The sequence below is a fragment of the Pelodiscus sinensis genome, chromosome 5 (genome assembly GCF_049634645.1).
Source record: "Pelodiscus sinensis isolate JC-2024 chromosome 5, ASM4963464v1, whole genome shotgun sequence".
Classification (NCBI taxonomy): domain Eukaryota; kingdom Metazoa; phylum Chordata; order Testudines; family Trionychidae; genus Pelodiscus; species Pelodiscus sinensis.
In genome coordinates, this window is record NC_134715.1 from 38,468,153 (window position 1) to 38,487,797 (window position 19,645).

The 19,645-nt window shown below is 41.7% G+C and overlaps 1 long non-coding RNA gene across 4 annotated transcripts in view; it reads right to left on the reverse strand.

Annotated features, from left to right (window-relative positions):
* LOC142829575 (uncharacterized) overlaps positions 1-19,645 on the reverse strand; it is a 294,677-nt gene that overhangs the window by 135,833 nt on the left and 139,199 nt on the right. Inside the window, exons 4-5 of one of the 4 annotated variants that reach the window (XR_012904105.1) lie at positions 17,810-17,948; positions 4,639-4,980 (exon numbers count right to left, since the gene is read on the reverse strand). The exons of 2 other annotated variants lie outside the window; for them this stretch is intronic. This is a non-coding gene — a long non-coding RNA (uncharacterized LOC142829575). Of the gene's footprint in view, positions 1-4,638; positions 4,981-17,809; positions 17,949-19,645 lie in introns of those variants that run through there. One more of the 4 variants, XR_012904106.1, reaches the window with a different exon arrangement.

Genomic DNA, 19,645 nt, shown 5'->3' on the forward strand with positions numbered 1-19,645 from the left:
TGCAAGCCAACTAGCTAGCTTGTGATGAATTAGAGCACTGGGAAGGAATGCAAATCACCTTCCTATCCCTTAAAGTAACTTGGGCCTGGGAAGGAATGCAAATCACCTTCCTATCCCTTAAAGTAACTTGGGCCTAGTCCATTTAGGGCTCTGTATATGGCAGTACAATACTTTGAATTCACCTGGCAAACAATGTGCAGTCAGTGCTGAGACAGTCCCAGGTAAAGCTAGATGCAGCAGGTTACAGTGGTGTAGATGGTTAAGATACTATTGCAGGGGTGTGCAATAAGCTGGAAGTGATTCACCAGTATTAGCCTCTGCCAGGCCACTGACACACACCCTCTTGAGCTAGCAAGGTGGTCACAGAGCCACTTTGGGCTAATCCCTGCCTCCCCTTGGTATATACTCAGGTGGTTAGACCAAGCTGCTGTCCATGCAGTTGTGACCACACTATTTTTTAGTGTGTTGTAAGCTAAATCAGGGCTAGTGCATATGTCAATTCATGCTAGGAAACACATTCCCCACAGCTGTGTAAGCATATCCTATGAGTCTGCTTCTAAATACATTACACAAAGGGAGTTAGTACTGTACTATGAAAGGAGATCTATTTCAAAGTCCTGCTTCGCATAAATAAAGATGACAAATTTGGGTCCTTGTGTAGGTGAAGCAAGCTTCTGTGATTGCAGTCTTGAAGAGCTTGTATAATGCACTGGCTATGCATGTGTGAAGCTTGCAAAATGCAAAAGAGTTAAATTCTGAATGATTGTGGAAAAGCATGGAAAGGCATAAGTACACAGTCCTGATTAGATTTCTGGCAGAAATTCAAGGCAATCTAAAAATCATTGCGTGGCCAAAAAGCTTTTTAATTTTCAATTCTACAGCGTATCAAATGGAAATTATAAAGTAGTCATAAAAAGAGACAAAAACAGGAGAAAAAGGATTACTTTCACATCCTGTGCTTGTTAATGACAAGTATTTGGAAGCACATGGAGATCACCATGTACCCAGCCCAAGCTCCAGGCTTGGAGTGCTTTAAAAATTTTTGGGCTGAATTCAGGTTTCAGGTATTTTAAAGTGCACTAGTCTCTATTTTATTGTCTTGAAACTTGCAATAATGCTTCTAGGGGATAATAATTTTCAATATAGGGCAGGACAGAATTCTTCAGGCTTATTTTACTAGCAGCAGAAACACTTCCTTCCATTTTTCTAACCTATCGCATGCTATTCATTTTCCTATGCAAGGACTCCAGAAGCGTAATTGGCATTTGATATTGTGGTAGGAATTAGTTGTGTTAGAGCTGGCAAGAGGCTGGATTTAGCTTTTTTTTCCTAAGAAAGGTTTTATTGACAGCACATTGCTCATTTTAGAGCTGTATTTCCTCACCACATGTATGTGCTATGCATCACTGATCTTTTTTTTTAATTGTGTTTTCAGTGCAAAGTTAAATTAACATAAATGTGAAGCCCCAAATCTAAACTGGTTGGTTTTTGTTTACTGTAACCATTGTGCCAATTATTTAATTTGCAATGCATCCACAAATCACTAATAAATATGTAAGCTGAATTTCCAATGAACAAGAGACCTGGTGTTAGTGTATTGTGCAGTGGCATAGGTCACGGGACTTGGAGTGGGAGTCATGTAACACAGCAACCAGCCAGTTGTGTTTCATTCTACTGTGATAGACCACAAAGTGACATATATTCAGTACTCTGCACCTGGCTGTTCAGATCAGGGACTCTAGCATACCGCAAGAACATAGTCTGTAGAAAGGGGCAGACCACTGCTGTATGCTAGAAGACTATCCAAGAGGAAAACATGTGGGTGAAGGTGCCATAATTATCTCCCTGCTGGCAACATGCTCCCAGGATAAGCACTTGTTGCCTGCCTATATCAGCAACTAATTATAACACTGTGCTGAGCCAATCCAGCCGTGCTGTCTGGTGCACTGGGGCTTGAGGAGGATGCTTAACCATGGCTCAAACTATTCCTTGCCTCTATTCACCTACTTGCCCCCCACTCCAACTTACTCTTATGCACCCAAACCCGGGTTGGCACAGGGGCATAAAGGGTTTCTTGGAATTGCTTATGCTTCTATGTAAGCTTCCTAATTGTCATTGTGCAAAAGCCAAACCACTGCCTGCCTTCAGTGATATCACCTGATGTGACAAAGGTTCTGTCTACCTGCATCACCAATCAGCAGCATCAACTTTTTAAGAGGTAATCCAGCCTGTAAGAAGCTGCTGCTTCACCTACCACGTCCTTTCCCCCGTAGCTAAGTCATTCCTAGAAAATTCCTGGTTTCTGGAATTAATTTTGGTATAAACCTTGTCATACCCTCTTGTTGTCTAGCGAAGTCCTGTTCCAGGGTAAGTTCTGCATTCTGTGAACACCAGTTGCAGGTAGTAGGAATGTTCTTCTTTGAAAGCAATCCTTGTAAACAATTATTCTTTTTCTCACTTCCTTAAAGAAGAAAATCCTTCTTGAAAAGCAGTCGAGGAAATGTATTCAGGGTATTTCTCTTGGATGCTACTGGCCTATGATCACACAAGGGTAATATTATAAATGTAGGTCTTATATTACATCCTTTGTTACAGGGAAAACCAGCATAAAGGCAAGCAAAGTAGATAGACTTCTCAGATAGCTTCAATTATTAGGAGTCACTTATGCTACTGTAGGAATCCGAATGGATCCAGGAATGAGTCAACTCTATGGAATACATTTATTTCCAATATCCATAATCTGAAAGATTAGCATCTCTATTCCCTTAGGTCCTGGATTCTCTGCTGGTGATGGAAGTTACATATTTCCCCTTATAACATGCCATAATAATAGCTATAATCTACACTCTTTATTTTTACTGAAGGCTGCAGTAGGTAGTACAGAAGCTAACTATTTGAAATACATCACCTACTCTTGCAGTATGACCATATCCAAGGCTGACTTTGTCTTGATGTGAGTGCAAGGTTATTCCTGGGCTTTGCATTATCTTACACAGTGTTCAATGAGCAAAACTTGGCAGCGAGTCTAATCAAGCCCAATTTCTTCTCATTGCTTTGGTAACAATGGAAACAGAATGAATGTTTCAAGAAAAGTGACCAACCAGTCTCCCCCTTCTGTAGCCCTAGAGTCTTGATTAGCCACTTGGTCATATCACAAAACCAATGTGTGTGTTTTTGTTCACCCAGAGATAGCAGAAACGGTTAATTGGAGCTGAGAAAAATGATTTACTTAGCAAATGTATCTCTTTCTGGTCCCAAAATGTCTGTGAGAAGATGATTTTGTTGTCACATCATAAACCATCCAGGCTCAGACTGTGTCCCTGGAAACCATAAATGATGGGGACTCTTCATACCTAGAACTTTGTCATCCAGAATTGAAGGGTAAGTTCAGGTGCCTCTTTGACACCACCCAGAGAAGCTTCATACATCTGGTGATAATCAGAAAACAGACACTCAGTGGAGGGGGGCTATGAGATGAGGTGCAGAGCCTGTTTTTTTACTTCAGCCACATTCCAGAGAAGTTAATGCAGGGTTGAGCTAGTGTTACCTTTTCTGAGGAGCTGCTGAACCCTGGGACCATGGCTGTTGTCCTAGCCATGAGGTTCTTAGTAGCATGTTACTGATGGCACTGCACTGCTAGGGACTGGGAAGGCAGAAGGCAGTAGACCTGGAGGATAAGGGTTTTGGGATGAGCTCTCTAAGGTTTTCCATGTATGGAGAACAGGCAGGTCACACTTTTCATAAAAGATCTCTTGAAGGGGATCCTTAGAGATTTCCTTCCCCCACATGACCTGCTTCCAAATGTATTATATTTTTTTTGCTGATTCACAAGTTTTATTGGGTAGTAAAGGCCTCAGTCTTGTGATATTTCATAGATGTAAAATAAAGTTTCAAGATTAATATCCAGTGTCTAATACAGTGAGCTGAGTTTTTAATCTGGAATGATGAATCAGTAAAACATTGTGAAATGGAATCCACTCTGGTGTCTCATGGGAGGTGTAGTTTAAATGACTTACTCCCTTATTTTCCTTCCTGGGCTGGGCTCTTCTGTGATGCACCCTAACCCTGTGACTGCCCTGGTAAACCAGGGTGACTCAGCATGATGGGAAACCAAGGTGCATCACATAAGTAGTAGTCTGGCCAACAAGCCCAGTGCCCAAAGGAGAGTGGGGGGATAAATCAGTTGATGTATCACTCCCATGTGTCATTGTAGCACCATTCCCAAATCAGAGGCTGTGTCTAGACTGCATCCCTTTTCCGTAAAAGGGATGCAAATTAGACATATCACAGTTGCTAATGAAGTGGGGATTTAAATCTCCCCCGCTTCATTAGCATAAAAATGGATGCCGATTTTTCTGGCTCGGAGCTTTGCCAGAAAAAAGCACCAGTCTAGACGCGGATCTTTCGGAAAATAAAGCCTTTTCCGAAAGATTCCTTATCCCTCATTTTAAGGGGGATAAGGGATCTTTCAGAAAAGGCTTTATTTTCCGAAAGATCCGTGTCTACATTGGCGCTTTTTTCCGGCAAAGCTCCGAGCCGGAAAAAAGTGGCAGCCATTTTTATGCTAATGAAGCGGGGGGGGGGAGGGGATTTAAATTCCCGCTTCATTTGCAATTGCGATATGTCTAATTTACATCCCTTTTACGGAAAAGGGATGCAGTCTAGACACAGCCAAAATGTTTGGTTTTCAGTTTTTCACTGAGAAAAATGTCACTGAAATCTTGACATTTTTCCACACAAAAGTAACCATTTTTTCTGACTAACTCCTGTAGTCATTGGATCGCCTTGCTGAGCATTGAGTTCACACCACATTGCTACCGCAAATCTGTGCAGGAGAGATAACTGGTCAGTGTTTTTTTTCCAAGGTCACAGGTAGGATGGCACTTCTAGTCATGCTTGGTATGCAGTTCACTGACTGCTTCCACAGTTCCACTTGTGCAACATTCACAATGACATTGAAGAAAATCCAGTTCAGCTTCCCTAAAAAAGTCAGAACAGTATCATTAATACTTAAAACTCTTCAGTGGTGTCTATCATTGTTGAATTTGACATACATCCTAAGGAGTCACAAAGATGACCTAGAGAATTACACCTCAAATGTAAAATGCTGTTTTAAGAGTTTGTTTCAAGAGAGTCTAGTTTTTGCCAAACTTTTATTTTAGAAATGTCTGTAAATAATGTATACCTGTGTGTGTATGAATGTATACAGTATTTATATTTTTTCATAATTATGCACTATGACATTCTTAGTGTATGCATTAGGCTCATGGGGAAAGTTGTCCACGATAAAATGTTTTCAGGAAAAAGCCTGAAATATATTTACCTAAGGTGAAACTAGAGAAACTGAGAACTTTTTATATAAACTGGTAACCTCTGTCCCTTGCTTTTGTACCTCTGCTGCCATTTTGGTGATATCTGTGTCATGTGCATTTTACGGGACTATAACATGCTTTTTAATGGTCTGGGGGACTTACAGAGAATTTAGCCCATTAGGGTTACTACAAATAAAAGACGACCTCATTAGTCAATTATTTCTTGTCTAAAAGAGGTCATTAAATTTGATGATGGAAGCTGTCAATGTATAAAAATGTACAACTGAATGAAAGGTGAGAACAAATGCTGACAAGTATAGTATACACACAATATCCCTGACAAGACACAGGGCTGAGCTAAGCAAATGGCTCATAAAGCTTTTTTTAGTAGGAGGATAGTAAAATCCTTCTTTTAAGGCGATTTGGCTTTTTACTAAGCATTTACGTGGAGACAGGGGTCTACCATGGTAGGTGGGGTGCTTGTTTTTACTAGATGTCACAGACACCACTGCAATAGAACTATACTTTATTATGGCACTAAAACTATTAAATTGTTATAGTCTCTTTCCCTTGCAGTAAAGTTTTTCTCTAATCAAAAGAGGATAGTCATTCTTTTTCGACACTAATTATTGTTTTTGACAGGTAATCATCTGAATCTCTTTTAAAGGCCACAGAGGATTAGGCTCTCTTTGTACTAAATGACTGCATAGGGAAGTGATTATAAAGATTGATAGGTCACTTCCAAACACTCCGGCTCCTTTCATTAACATTTTAAGAAATGCTAAAGCAACTACCTTCTGGCCCTCTTGTTATATCAATTTACTTCAATCAAAGGATGATAAATAGTGATGGGCAAACAAGAAGTTAACAGTGTTGTTACAGTTTGGATGCTTATTAAGTGCTCTTTGGTTTAGGAACGAGGCTTAGGATGAACAACTCCAGTTCTTTCTCTTTCCAAGTGAGTGGTCGTTTTTGTGAGAACAGGATTTCTCATCTTTTCAGTTCCTGCCTAAGCGGAAAACAAGAAGTGTAGGCATCCCCACAGCAAGCTTAAGGCCTAATTCAGAAATATACTTATACCCAAGCATAACATTAGATACAGGTGTAGTCGCCCTACTATCATTGGAATGTGCTTAAGTATCTTGCTCAAAGAGAGCCTCAAAAAGAGTAAACACAACTTTTTAAACCTCAAATAATGTTTGACTCAGTTCTGAATTTGACCCATTTTATTTGCTCATCCCTGAGAAGAAGCATGACAACCTACAGTAGCCAAGCTCTTTAGAAAGTTAAGGAAAAAAAGTGGAATGCTCAAGACTAGCAATGTTCTTGTGGGAGAAAAAATTCCAAATAAGAACTCATCAGTGGCTCAGCTGTACTGGAAAATAAAAATTCTGTGTTGCTGGTGTAGAACGTAGTCTTGTGCTAGTTGTCTGCTGGTTCAGAAAGAACATAGGGAGGGATGCCTAGACATACGTACAACTGGGATTATGGGGATACCTTAAACCTCCCCTTCAACCATAAAATTTAGGAATTATGTTACTAAATACAGTGTGTGCAACAGACACTGATTTATCTAATTTTCTTTAAAAATGGACAGATTTACTTATGGTATAAAACTATTAATTGAAGTAATGTTCAACAACTATTTTACTGGGTTTTTTTCAAGTCTGGCTCCCCTACATGAAAAAAAAAGTGTCTATGCCCCTGGGTTGGGTGGGCCAAATACAGAGGAAAGAGGCTTTAATCTAATAATTTGTTATGCAGAGTATGAAAGGTAATTTCAAATATGATATGGAAAGAAAAGGAGAGATTTTAATCCAATAATTGTTACAAGGTTAAGTATTACAAAACAGTCAAGTTTGTAAAATTGGATTAGTATAAATAGTTTATTTAGCTGGGGTAAGTGAACGTTTATTCCTAAACACAGTCAGTAATGTTAATTATTTTACAGTGTATAAAATTATGCCAGATACTCTACCTCCTAGTATAGAAAAATTATGCTTAGTGCCAGCCCAGAATATGAGCTAATTGAACACAAGGAGAACTGAAAGGATAATGATTATCTGTATTACCATAGGTCAGAACCCCATCATGCAAGGCAAGAACAAAAAGATCTCTCCTCCAAAGAGTTTAGATTTGAATTAACATTTAACAGTAATATAGGTATTCTCTTCTAGGCTATTTATTCAAAATGTAAACACATATTGTGAGGTTCACAGTCAAATTTAGTTGACCTGAATATATATTTAAATTGTCAACAAGATAGAAATAATAATGAATGTCTAATAGTGAAATAATATTATATAATATTAAAAAAAAAGGAAGCACTTGCAGGAGCTGGAGCAACCCAGCAGTCTGCTCCACTCTGGCACCATCTCCCCTCCAGTTTGCTTCATTTCGTCACAGGAAATGGAGCGCCCTGGTTCCAGCCCACTCCCTGAGCCCTACATCACTCAGGAGAGTGGAGAGGGCTGGGAAGATGATGGCTGAGAAGAGCAGGCTGCATTATTTGCAGCTTCTGCGGAGGTGAATGTATGGTTAGAGAGGGGCAACCCATGCTGCCACCCCATCCTAGGCCCCTTAGGTAATCCCACAAGCCCTGTGACTAATATGGGGGATGGTCCCATCCATAGGACATTTGAGACAACCACCTTGCTCCCCCCTGCCAAAGTACAGGGCCCAGGGTGCCTGCCCTGAACTGTCCTATGGACAGGATGACTCTGGAACGATCTACAATTGTTGATCCTTGCATGCAGGCTGCAAGACACAGACATATAGGGTATGTCTGGGGGTATGTTTCCAGCCTAAATAGACAAATGAGGTCTTACCAGTACAATGGCATTAATACTTCACCATCTCGACTTTGTACGATTGGATTTCACCTATTTTGTTACTTCAGTGAGCAGTCACCCACATTTTGCTGTAGTGTAGAACATTCCAAATCTCCTCTGTGTTGACAATGCCTCCTATAAATTTCATTGGAACATTCCTACTTTTTCTGCCAAGATCATTAATAAAATAATGGGACAAGGTTGCTTATTAGTAGAATTCCTCAAGGATTGGTCTTGAAACCATTTTGCAGTCTGATAGTTCACTTTTCAACACAGTCTATTACCTGCTCTGCTTTATTTTAATCAGTTTCTTATCCACTTTACAATTTTTGTACTAATTTAACTAATAATTTCCCATATGGCATGATGTCAAATGCTTTACTGCAATCCAAGCACATCAGATCTGCTGCACTTCCCATATCTAGGAAAAAATACAGATTTTTTTTTTTCAAAGAAGGAAATTAGGTTAGTCTGTTTTGATCTATTGTTGGTAAATGCACATTGATTACATCACCTTTTCCACTTAGCTCCAATGAATTTAATTTAATTATTTCTTTCACAACTTGTTAACTTTGCAGGCTAATGAGGTTAGACTAACAGGTCCGTAATTGCCCACATAATTTCTTTTCTCTTACTTAAATATAGGTATGATGTTAGCCATTCTACAGGCACTATCCCCAAATATACAAATTTATTAAAAATCATTGCTACCTGACTAGCAATCTCATGTGCCAGTTCTTTCAGTATTCTGAGCATACATCTTTAGAACACTGCTGCTGAAGAAACAAGTATTGTTGGATGAGAGCTTCAGATAAAATGAGGAGTTTCAATTTATTTTGAATTGCTTGGTAATTTTGTTTTATTGTATTTTATGTAGTTACCATTTCTGTTTTGAGTTGCTGTACTAAGTATTTGCCAGATGTGCCCAGTATTTTCCCATAGGCACTTTGTTAAATCTAAATGAGTTTTTTAAAAAATACGTAAATGAGAATAGACCAAGCCCCTAACTGGAGATTCATATGTTTAGAAGATTCTATTTGTGTTAAAAATATGGAAACTTTAAATAATAATTTTAATAATACTGAGAGATAATTACAGGGGAAAATTGAGATGCATCTGGATCTGAAGTTAGGAGACAGTTGGTAAGTTTAGATTCAGAATGAAAACACCTAGAGAGCTAACTGAAACATTACAACATCACCATAAACTAAAGGCTGGATTTCTATGGAAGTGTCTCATAAGTTAACCAATACGGGTATGTCTACACTACCCCGCTAGTTCGAACTAGCGGGGTAATGTATGCATACCGAACTTGCTAATGAAGCCCGGGATTTGAATTTCCCGGGCTTCATTAGCATAAAGCCGGCGCCGCCATTTTTAAAAGCCGGCTAGTGCGAACCCCGTGCCGTGCGGCTACACGCGGCACAGGCTAGATAGTTCGAACTACGTAGCCATTCTGAACTATCTGTACTCCTCGTTCCACAGATAGTTCCACAGCAGTACAGATAGTTCGGAATGGCGGCGCCGGCTTTATGCTAATGAAGCCCGGGAAATTCAAATCCCTGGCTTCATTAGCAAGTTCGGTATGCATACATTACCCCGCTAGTTCGAACTAGCGGGGTAGTGTAGACATACCCTACTAGAGGTAAATTGAGTAGTTGTATTTGAAAACCTGTAAATCCTTTATGATACCAATATCTAATGTATGGGTAATGAAATGAGTAGTTAGAAAACAAATAAAAACCTGTTTCTTTAGTATGAAGCTAGGGATACAGTATATCAAATACCACAGTTAAGCAATTCTTATACAAAACTGCACATATCTAATAACAAATGCAGAAGTAATCTATGATATATGAGAGAATTTGTGTGTGTGTGTGTGTGTGTGTGTGTGTGTGTTCAAGAACTCCTAAATGGTAAGAACTAGGACTACTGAATTTGGTATGCAGCTTCCTCTTACTATAACCTAAAGCAAAGTCAGAGTTTGGTTGTGCCAAGACAATGGGATGTACCTGGAATATGACTGTTCCTCATAAAACAGAAAGGGAGGAATCTGCTATCACAAATAAGTATACTGAATAATGAACGGGGCAGCTATAACTCCATTAGAGCAGTTGGGGGTTGGGGTGGAGAAAGGGACAGCTATCTACTATATATTTGAGAGAGTTTGTCTATTTGCGAGTCTGTCTTTCTGTCTCCCAGCCAATGGATATGCACTCTCCCCCGGCTATGCCCGCTGCAGCGGCCATGGACAAGTGCTTTCCATCTGGCCCCAAACTGCTGTGGTGAGAGAGGGGCTTGCGTGTCCTCTCTCCCCAGGCAGCCTGCATACTGAACCCCTCATCACCAGTCCCACCCCAGAGCAATAATTTACATGAAGAAAAACAAAAATGATTTGAGTTAAGGACCTGAGCGATGCAGGGTAAGTCTTCTAGTCATACATAAAGGTGAAGTTGAATGAGCAAAGTTACTATATCGGTCATCCTACAACAGAAATGTTTTTATAGATATACTTCCTACAGCTCTCCAGTACATAATACTTTATAAAATATGATGTTATTAATTAGGCTAATTCTGATAAATCCTAGTAGCATATTTATTATTCTAGTCAATGTTTACTTATATTTTCTGAAATAAACTAAGCATTGTATAAGCAATTTTACAGCACTATACTATGACATGATCAGTTCAGTTAGCAGTGAGAACAGGACAGACTTAGCAGAATGAGAGCAGGAAAGGGCCACAAAGCAGAACATATATGATGCCAAAGTGTGAAGAGGGGCACCCTGTTTTTCAGCTAAGTGGAAGAGGTGGGTGTGCACCTATTTACAAGTTTAGGTACCTCCTAAACTGAGGGTGTTGGTCTTGCAGATGAACCTGCATATTTGTATTCTGCCATCCTTTCAAACTGACTAAAGACATCATGTGCTTGTTTGAACCATTTGTTCATTTTTCTGAAGAAGATGGATTGCACAGAGTTGAATAAAAATATCGCTCTTTCATTTTAAACACAGGCCCCAGTCAGTAAGCACATCAGATCCCAACCCTTCCTCTTTCTTCCCATACTTCCTCTGTTTCTCTGCTTTTTTTAAACCTCTGACTAGCTATCTTTGAGACAACTGTTGTAGTTTCAGGTAGGGCTGTTTGTTTAATTGTGAGATCAAAAAAATAATTGCAATTAATTGCAGTGTTAATCAGGCTGTCAGACAGTGTGATTCAATGCCTGTTGATCTCCTTTCACTGTGCTAGGTGGGCTTCCTTCAGCTGATGAGCCCTTGTTTGCAAGGAAGGGTGCATTTTACCTTAGGGACTCCATCTGTGGCAGGGCAGAAGAGGCTGGTGCAAGGAGGCTGAGCTCATCAAGCCACTGTATTCTGTGTTCCCCCTGGAGTGAGGGGCCACCCATGAGCATTGGGGAATGAATGTGTGTGGAGGAAAGTCTCTTTGCAGCTGATGCCCCTCTCCCCACCCAGAGGTATATGATTAACATGTTAAAAATTAACACGCTAATTTTGTTTTCAGTTAATCACAGTATTAATTGTGATGCATTGGCACCTGCATTTCCCCTCCAGGGTCCATCGAGGTTGGCTCATTTCCAAATATACTGGGGGTTTTTTTCCAGCAAAAATATTGGGCCTGAATCCTCTCTCAGCTCATTTTGACACAGGTGTCACTTCATTGCTGTCAGACAGATTATATCTGATGAGAGGAGAATCACATCTAGCAGCTTCAGGATGCCCTGAGATACTACATTTAGCTGGAGTGAATCCACTACAGGCAGTCCCCGGGTTACATAGATCCGACTTACATCGGATCCCTACTTACAAACGGGGTGAGGCAACCCCGCACTAGCTGCTTCCCCCCAGCAGACCAGGGAGATGCGAAGCTAGCGCCCCCCTCCCCCCCCCGCAGACCAGGGAGACGTGGAGCGGCTTTTCTCAGCAGACACCTCAGCTTGAGAATAAAGGACTGAGGGAAGTGAGGTGTGGGAGAATAAAACTGAGCTCTGGAGAAATGTTTGGCTAGAGTTTCCCCTACAATATGTACCAGTTCCGACTTACATACAAATTCAACTTAAGAACAATCCTACAGTCCCTATCTTGTACGTAACCCGGGACTGCCTGTACTTTACTAGGAACAGAGGGCCTGCATGCCACCATTGGGTCAGATTCCCTCATCTGTTAAATGCACTTTTCACAATGGAAGCCGAAGGTGGCATGTTAGCAGCCAGAGATGTCCCCGGTAGGCTCCCTTGTGGAAAGGAACGCTCTGATGAGAGGAAGCTCATGCAGGAGGTGGTTCTGTTGAAAGGAGCTGGGCATGGGCCACATGGGGAAGTCCATGATGGAATAGAACTTTGCTTCTCTATCTGATCTTCCAGTGATGTAAGTCAGGCCTGCAAAGGAGCAGCAATAACTGACACTGAAGCTGAATGGCCCTGAATCAGAGAACTACAAATGAGTCCTTTTGAATCCCTCATTGTGCCTAATCTTAAAGAATGAATGTCAGGCTTCAATGGGCTTTAGTTCTAACCAGAGTAGTTATCATTAACATCTTTACCTCTCCTGGGGTCAGTGAGAGTTGTTTGACTGTTCAGCCCCTTGAAAACCAACCTACTTGTTGTAATGTCTCTATATAGACTTGGGAGGTAACACCAGATGCATGTTTTGGAAAATATTGGTTAGGAAAGATGTAATATTCAACTTCCCTACCTGGTGCTCATAGGAAGGGACTTCCCAGGATTTGAAGCTCTACTCCCAACAGGGGAATTGGAAAAAAGAGGAGAACCTGTAAGTGAAGTGGCTACCATAGATTGTCAACCCCCTGATTTTTGCTGAAATATTTGCCTGATTTGTTCCCTATCCCTACGAGGATGAGGACGAGGACAAGGAAGGAAAGGAGGGAGGGAGGAAGGAAGGTAGGTAGGTAGATCACTAAGGCATTGGGAACCAGAAGGTTGCTTTCATGTGTAGACCACTTGGGCAGCCAGAGAGGAGATTTCCCTGGAGAAGGAAGTGTCAGAGCTTGACACACATTCTAATACCTCAGAGCAGACAAAGGCAGTGGAGGCTATTTCCCCAGAATTTGGACAGATTAGCCCAGGGAGGGAAAAATTTGGGTGAGATCAAGCTGAAGACCTCAGATAAGAAAGAGGTGACAGAAATAGATGGAGTCCCAGTGGAAAGAAAAACCCAGGGATCCAGACCCTACTTCATCATAAAGAGGGATTGCTTATACTGGGTCACCTCGATACAGCGAGAGGAGGTACAGCAGCTCCTAATACCTCAGAAACACCAGAAAGCTGTATTAAGCCTCGCCCACAGTCATCTTTTTGGGGGGCACAGGTACTATGGAGGTTCTTTTGGCCAGGAGTACATGAAAAGGTACACCTCATATGAATCATGCCCTGAGTGTCAACTACACAGGCCTTGGCCCCACTTGAGAGCTCCATTGGTTCGCCTCCCCATCATAGAAGTCCTATTCAAGCGTATCACCATGGACCTACTAGGTCCTTTAGAAAAGACAACTCAGGGTCACCAGTATATCCTGGTCATCTTAGACTACGCAACCTGGTATCCTGAAGCCATATCCCTGTGGAACACATCCTTGAAAACAATAGCAATAGCATTATTGGAGATCTTTATGTAGGTGGGGCTACCGAAGGAAATATTGATGGACCAAGGAACCCCGTTTACATCAAAACTGATGAAGGACCTCTGCACCATACTCCATATCCATACCCTAAGGATCTCTGTATATCATCCCCAGACAGATGGACTGGTTAAAAGGTTCAACCAGACCCTAAAGCTATGTTATGGAAGGTAGTGAGTTGAGATGGGAAGGACTGGGGCACCCTGCTATCGTACCAAATGTTTGCCATCCAGGAGGTACTTCAGGCCTCTACTGGATTCTCATCCTTGAACTATTATATGGATGCCATCTCCATGACATCCTGGATATCGCTAAATAAATCTGGGAGGAGGAACCCAATACAGGGAAGAACATAACTGAGCACATCTTGCAGATGAGAGAACGAATAGCCTGAGTTACACCAATTTTATGGGAGCATCTGGAAAAGGCATAGGAGGCCCAGCAAACGCATTACAACCACCAGGCAAAGGTTCAATAGTTCCAGCCAGGGATCGAGTGATGATGCCCATGGAGGAGAGCAAGCTTTTGGCCCAATGGCAGGGGACCTATGAGGTGGTTTAAGCCCTGGGGGGAAATAAACTATAAGGCAAGGCAACCAGGACACTGGAAATAGGAAAAGGTTTATCACGTGAACCTCTTGAAATCTTTGCAGTCCCAAGAGGCATTTATGGTCATCCAGGAGGTCCCAAACCAAGAAGGTACCTCACATGTACAAGTGCAAGGAATCACCTGACCTGACACCAAGAGAGTGAGGTAATCGAGATGATCAACTGATATCAGGACGTTATCAATTAAGCCAGGCCGAATGACCGAGGCTTATTACCACAAATCCTGGAGTCAAGGTTGCGGTGGAGACCTGATAAGGTGTAAAGAGGGAAGAAATTAAGACTCAAGTAAAGAGGATGTTGAAGTTGGGAGTCATTGAGGAATGGTCTAGCTCACTTGTCTTGGTGCCAAAGCCCGATGGTACCACTTAGTTATGTAATGACTTTTGACAGCTGAATGAAATATTCAGGTTTGATGCCCCATATCAATGAGTTAGTCAACCGCTTGGGCAATGCCCCATTTTTGACCACTTTAAGTTTAATGAAGGGATATTGGCAGATCCCTTTGGCCAAGAAAGCAAAAGAAAAAAATGCATTTTCTACACTTACACAACAGCATACCTTGATGATATAATAATTCATACCCCCAACTGGGAGACTAATCTAGAAAAACTGGACGCTTTGCTGCATACTTAAGGCAGGCTAGCTTTATGGCTAATCCAGCCAAGTGTTGCTGAGGCTAAATATGTCACTATATCATAGGAAGAGATGAGGAAAAAACCCAAATGAATAAGCTGGAGGCCATCCAGAATTGGCCTTGGCCAAATAGGAAAAAAGAGTCCGAGCATTCCTGGGTGTGGTGGGGTATTATAGATGGTTCATTCCCTGTTTTGCTACCAGAGCAAGTCACCTGATGGATCTAATAAAAGCCCAGGGTCCTGATGTGGTGAAGTGGACCAATGCAGCAGAGAAAGCATTCTTAGATTTACGTACAGCTCTCTGCAATAATCTGGTACTCGTAGCTCCTGACTTTGACAAATAATTCATCCTCCAGACAGATGCATCCAAAGTAGGCTTGGGTGCTATCTTGTCACAGATGGGTGGAGAGGAAGAGCACTCAGTCCTCTACCTCAGTAGAAAACTCCTACCGAGAGATCCAAGATATGCAGTGGTGGAAAGAGAATGTCTCTCCATCAAGTGGGCTATGGAAATGCTCCATTACTATCTACTGGGCCAATGATTTACTCTTGTGACTGACCATGAACCCCTTCAGTGGACACAACGCAACAAAGAAAAAAACACAAGAGTGACCAGATGGTTTCTGTCCCTACAATCCTTCTAATTCTCCATACAACATCAGGCGTGAAGCTTCCATGTCAATGCAGATGGTCTGTCATGAGTATATTGCACAACGACCCAAGTTGTCCAGCCCTAGGGTGTTGAGCAGGAGGCAGGATATGTGACATGGTCAGAGCAGAAGGCTATAAAAAAGTAGTGGAGGGGAGATGTATAAGCCTCAGACTGAGGAGATCTGTGTTCCCAGAGTAACAGGGAAGGGCTGGTGGAACACCTGAGGCTAACTCACCCTGCGTGCAGTTAGGCCAGCCTAAGCTAATTAAGACACCTGGCGGTAATTAAGAATACCCATTCAGACTGGCTATAAAATAAGCTTTACCTGCAGTTAGGGCATGTGTATGTAGTTGAGAGGATGGAGGAAAGCACCACTGAGAGTAGGAGGAAAGGAGACAACAACTGAACACTAGGGGGACAAACTGGAAAGAAGGAAGGTGCTGGGGAAGGTGTGGGGAAGTAGATCAAGGTTTTGCAGCTGTATTATTGCAGGTGCCGGGGACTCACACAGGCAGCTATCATCACAGGGCCCTGGGCTTGAACCTGGAGTAGAAGTTGTGTCTGGGTTCCCCCCAACACCCATCTCCCCATTTCCACTCGGGGAAAAAAGGACTGTGGCTCTTAATCTCCGTTTTACCACACGCTGGCCAATGATGAAAAGAGTTTGGTAAATGGCAAACTAAAGCTCTAGGCTTGGTGCCTAAAATTGTGGGCTGCTGTGAACCTCTGAGGCAAGCAAAACTGCCAGGAAGTGCAGGACCCACCGAGTTTTCGTAGGAGCTTTGTTATATATAAAAAGAGAGAGAGAGAGAATCATGAGCTTTCAAGGGCAAAAATCAGCTAAGGATGTGGGTTTTGCCCACAAAAGCTCATGATACTGGAAACTTTAGAAATTCAGACCCAAGAAGATATTTAACTCTTTTAAGTGAACATGTGAATGCTATTTCTCTATAATGAAATTTCAAGGAAAAGCTTTCTTTTTGCCCTGTTACATAGCTATTGCAGCAGTTTTATTCTGGATAGATATAAAGACATTTAAATCAATGGCACATGCAGAATATCAATTACAAAGTCCTCTAGAGCTTTCTAAAAAGGAAACCTGCTTGAGACAGTTTCTCAGATGCTGCTAATTTGTAACGTGTGGTAACCTATCAGTTAACAATTATTCTGGGTACATTTATGCTATATTTCTGGGAATCATCCGTAGACACATTATTTACAACAACTGTCAGCAAATATATTATTAATCCCATCAGAACAACACTCAGCATGAACCACTCCGTGATCAGCACAGGAATAAGAGATGCATCAGAGCTGCTAGATGACACATAATACAGCTTTTTGTAACAGAACCTGATTTCTTTGGGGGGTTTTCTTTACTGTTTTGTGGTTTTAGACTAGGTAAAAATGTATTTAACTCTCTTGACTATTTATATATTACTCTTACTTTGTAACCTCCTACTTGGAGTCTGCCTTCTCCTGGAACGCTAAACTGAGTCTCTCGGAGATCTTACCAAAAAGAATGCAATTAAAATGGCTATGAGAGTCTTCTGGCTTAATTTCCCTGCATGCTTACTGTTGGTGTGGGTAGGGAGGAAATGGAGGAACTAGAAGCCCCTGCTGAGGCTTCTACATAGGGCAATCTGAACAAGAAGTCCATTGAACCAATGACAAAGCAGAGACAGGACACAGGACTTGAGACAGAGAAGAGTATTTTGTTTTCTGTTTTTAATTTGGAAGCTGGGTAAGAGACAACTCATCTCAAAGTATTCCTCCTAAACTTCCACCCCCGTCCCCAAAACTGAGATTTCAGCTGCTTGCAGACCTGCCAACTGGGGGAGGGGTGCGGAAGGAGAGGGAAGGCAGACACCAAAGTTGCCACGACTTCTGCAACAGCAGCAGTGGCAGCGACCAGTGTCCTGGGCCCCTTTAAATCATTGCTGGAGTTCTGGGTGTCATGCGTTTTGAGCCTCCGTCCCTTTTAGGGCCTAGAGCCTCTGCCCCACCACTCACCACCTCTCTCTCACACACACACACACACACACACACACACACACACACACACACACACACACACACACACACACACACACACACACACACACACACACACACCTACCTTGTCCAAGGTTCTGCGAAGTTTGTTGGCCACCCTGGCTCCATGTACTAGGTGATTTCTGGTCACTGTGGTGACCAGCATTCAGAGAAGAAAGGTCCAATCTGGCACCCAACATTGCACCTCAATCTGTCTAGATGGCCTGTGAGATACACAAATGTTGCGTGGCAATTTATCCTGTTTCTCCTTTCCAGATTTCTAACAATCAAATCTCCCATTGCTGTTACCTTTCTTTTCCTAGTAATTTGAAGAGGCATACTCAGTATGGGTATGTCTACACTTGCTCTCTATCTTGAGATAGGGATGCAAATGTAGTGTACTGAAATTGCTAATGAGCATAATCGCATCCGGCCGCCATTTTGAAATCGCATTATTGCGAAATAAAACTTCCCGTGTAGCAGTGTTATTTCAAGAGAAAACCCTTCGCTTGAAATAACTGTTATTCCTCATACAATGATGTTTAACAATTATTTCGAGAGAAGGGTTTTCTCTCAAAATTACGCTGCTACACAGGGCATTTTATTTCGCAATAATGTGATTTCAAAATGGCGGCAGGACGCAATTATGCTAATTAAGCGCGCAATATTTAAATCCTGTGCTTCATTAGCAATTTCGGTACACTATATTTGCATCCCTAACTCAAGATAGGGAGCAAGTGTAGACGTACTCTATGAGAGGTACTTGGACATCATCTGGAAACAGGGTGCAAACTATGGGATTGTTTTCTCCTACTCCAGCTTGGCCTTTTCCTTCCCTAAGACTCTCATACTTTTTAACACCACAAAGGCTTCAGTCTGGGGCTGAGACTGCTGTATTGTGTCCCTGGAAGTCTGTTTTTGTTAGGCATCTTGTTTATGGATCTTTAGATGAGGGTGGGGAATCTTTTTTGGGTTGTGGGCCACTGATCCACAAAAAAAAAAAAAAAAAAAAAAATCACCAGGGCCATAAACAAGTGAGAAGGAAACAAAACAAAACACATCCTCACTGATGTGGATCCCTACTGAAAAGGAGAAAGACACTGCCCATATTCCCCTTGCAGACCTGAGCCTACGGGGGCCCAGGCTAGCAGATTTTGTGTGCTCCAGCCCCATGGCGGGGGGGAGGAAGGCAGGGGAGCGGGAGCACCAGCCCTAGTTCAGGGAGGGAGCCCTGAGCTTTGGGAACTGGATCTAGGCAAGTTGGAGATTGGGGACTTAGGTACCCCACTCTTGCTTTAAACCCTCAGAGTTCAGAGACTGAAGTCTCCTTTTATTTTACATATAAATGATATTTTGATTAATTTATGAAAAGCCCAAGAAGAAGATGGAATTGTAGAAGGACATGTTTAACTTTTTGTAGAGACGAACAAACCTCGACATTATGTACTGATTTGTGAAAAAAAATATTAGGTGACACTTAAATGTTCTAGCTTCAAGAAAAAATAAAACAACCTACAATTCTAAATTAAGTGCATATAAGTAAATGGTTTCTTTTATGTATTAGAATGCATTTGGAGAGCATGCAATCTGCTTTGCTCAAAAGTGAAATGCAAATTATTAAAATTACAAATTCAATACATCTTAAAAAATAGATCTCTGAGCAACAAAGTGTATACCTTACCACATAAGCTTACTTTGAAGATAGTTTTTATTTAACATCCTAGCTCTCACATCATTTGTGTTACTAGCCAAGTCTATGATACTATGTCATTTATCAGCTGACCCTCTGTGTCTTCATGAATCTTTATCTCCAATCTTGACATAAGTCATCTTCTTTGGCCACCTGGGCTTTGTCAGTATATGACTGTTGAAAAAAAACAGTCAGTATCTCATTAAAATGAGGGCCAGAAAGTCAGCTGAT